The following is a 3,055-nucleotide window of genomic DNA, read 5'->3' as shown; positions in this document are numbered from 1 at the left end:
ATTTTATTTTGTAGAACGCCCATTATTGAAACTCAGACATTGATTGATCTGCAGCGCACTCTCAAGCATGCGCACTGCATCTCATAATGGCTGACTTCACAAGGTTTCTGAATGACGTCAAGGCTGGTTCGATGCTTACCGACCTCAGTTTCCTTGTTTGCTTCTGGGCTCAAGAAAGAAAAAAATCTGAAACGATTACTTTGGATAGAATAACACAAAAATAATAATTAAAATTTATTATGCAGTAAATACTCAAATGACTGAAAAATAATGGCTTCAAGTAATTTTTTTCTTCTCTGGCATCATAATATGCATGTTTTCTCATGCATAGCCTGTGACATACAAGTAAAGAGGATTGGTCTGTCATATTTTTGTTTGTTCAGCTTCTTTCGCAGTAAACATAAAATGTTGCAGCAGAGTTTTGAAACATTTAAACATTTGTTTTAGTTTTCGTCTAGAGGAACATTCTCGTCATGTGACGGGCATAGCTTAATGAAGATTAAAAATGAGAGCTACGTTGAAGTTGATAATGATTGATAGAAAGTCTGTTGGTAAATTAGCGAGTTTTTTAGTCGTTTTGTCTGTTATTTTAGTTATATAAATATTTAATTTGTGTTTTGGCAAACTACATGAGGTACGACGAAATTAGCAAATAACGCAACTGTTATGTTCGCGAACATTTATCAAAGTAACTTTTAAAATTTGCAATTCAACAAATAAAACGCTTTAGTTTTCATTAATTTAACCGGATTTTGCATTATATTTTTACCGAATAATACAAAATAACTCAACGAAAATATAAATTGCTACAATGTTATCTTTTACTTTATACATTCCTATAATAACTTAACATGAAACATAAGTTTTATTCAAATTTTAATATTCATAAGCATATATTCTTTATTTTCATTTCAGATTATCATGAACCCAAGTTTTAAAGTAACATTTAACATTTCCACACTTTAACTTTCAGCAGTTTTTAAGAAGCTTATTCTAATACATAAGTATGAGTTTACATGTTTGTCTCCGCTTTGTTACGAGGTTACAGTTCAAATACATATGTTAAAGTTTGCCTTTTTTAAACATAGTGAAAGTATTTATCCAGTTATTTTCCAGTTATCACATTAAACGGTGATAACAAAACACCCCTTACACACTTCGTCAAACACACGCGCGCACAGCGGTTTCGATCCACTTGACGGGCACAACAGTCCTTTATGTAGTCTTGTGCTTAACAAACAATAATTATAATACTGCATAATATGAATAATTATGTACATGTGAAAGTATAAAACACAAAATCACTGAGCACGCTGTAGGAGCCATCTACATTTTACTGGGGATTTTATTTTTAGAATTTAGTTAGTCTTAACATGAGAATGGAGTTTATAATATGTAAACAATAACTTACCGCATAATGAATATAATATACCAATTTACAAAACTACAATAACATAAGAACAACGTAAGAAGAAGAGCAGAAATAAAGAATTTAATTATGCTCTCTAACTTTTATTGAGATGATGACCTGTTCTAAATGTTTAAACTTTAAAGTATGAGATAAATAATAAAAAAGAACGGTAGCGATCAAAGTACTAGTGTTGCTAGACAAAAAATAATAAAAATGTTTTTAAAAAATTCCAACCAATCTAAATAAAAACATCTGGTTGAAACAATATTGTATTGAAATTTTATTGTCTTCTGCTTCGATTGCTTAGAAATAAACTTTAGTTCTCTTGTCACTAGAGCTTGCTTAAGAATAAATGTTTTTCAAAACGAACTTTCTTTTTAGTGGGGAGAGAAGCAGCATTAAATACTTCATATTTCAATGTTTAAAACACAGTTTTCAATATAGCATGAACTACTACATCAAATGTATTGTACATTAATTGTACTTCAAACATGGAAGAATTTTTGTTATAGTTGAAAAATAAATGCAGGGAAGGTAACAAAGTATAGATCCCTTCACTATAATTTAATAAGACAAATAACATCTGGCTGGTCCAGCCGGTTCAGACTGAAATAGCAAGTTTCATTCCAGTGTTAAAGTAACAGTTTTCCCAATCATGCTTGTTTTCTCATATTCCGATATGTTTTATTTTTGTAAGTTCAAACTTATCTGTGCTTTCAACACTTCCTTACACGCATCAGCTATGATGAACACCAGCATTTCTAAACATCCAATACCATTATATAAGCATCAGTCATGATTAACACAAGTTTTTCTCAACACTGTCATATAAGCACCAGTCATGCTGACCTATATCATATTTATAGCAATCAGAGCAATAAAATAGTGCAGAAAAATTACTGCGCATAGTTCATCCTTGTTCATAGTTAAATAAACTACAAAACATATGTTAAAATTTTGAAAGTCAAATAAAGGCAATCAAATTCCAAGACAAGTTTTAAAAACGACACGTAAATAATTATTTTTTTTAATGATGTCTTAAATCATTTGTAAAAACGCCAGTGTACTTTACTAATATGCAAAAGTAGACAAGTAACCTTAAAGAGTACCCGGCATGGCCAGGTGGTTAAGGCTTCGACTCGTAATCCGAAGGTCGCGGGTTCGAATCCCCGTCACACCAAACATGCTCGTCCTTTCACCCGTGGGAGCGTTATAATGTTACGGTCAATCCCAAAGCAGCCCAAGAGTTGGCGGTGGGTGGTGATGACTAGCTGCATTCCCTCTAGTCTTACACTGCTAAATTAGAGATGGCTAGCGCAGAAATCCCTCGTGTACTTTTGCGCGAAATTCAAAACAAACCAAACCAAACCTCAAAGAATTAAGCATAAACAAGATAACTTATAAAAGTAATTTTTGAGAGTCTATTGGCAAAAGTAGTGATGTATTAAATTAAATTGTCAAAATGAATATGTAAAAAAATTAATTTGTTAAAATATATATTCAACCAGTAAAAAGTAAGAAAGTCAACTTGTGAAAGTAAATATGTATAAAACCAGCTACTAAAAATAAAAATGTTTAAAATAAATTGGTAAATACAGATCAAATAAAGTAAAGTCTTAAAATAATTATATTGAAAATCAAGTA

This window comes from Tachypleus tridentatus, chromosome 6 (assembly GCF_004210375.1).
Source record: "Tachypleus tridentatus isolate NWPU-2018 chromosome 6, ASM421037v1, whole genome shotgun sequence".
Classification (NCBI taxonomy): domain Eukaryota; kingdom Metazoa; phylum Arthropoda; class Merostomata; order Xiphosura; family Limulidae; genus Tachypleus; species Tachypleus tridentatus.
The sequence above is the reverse complement of the archived record's forward strand: the minus strand, read 5'-3'. Positions refer to the sequence as shown.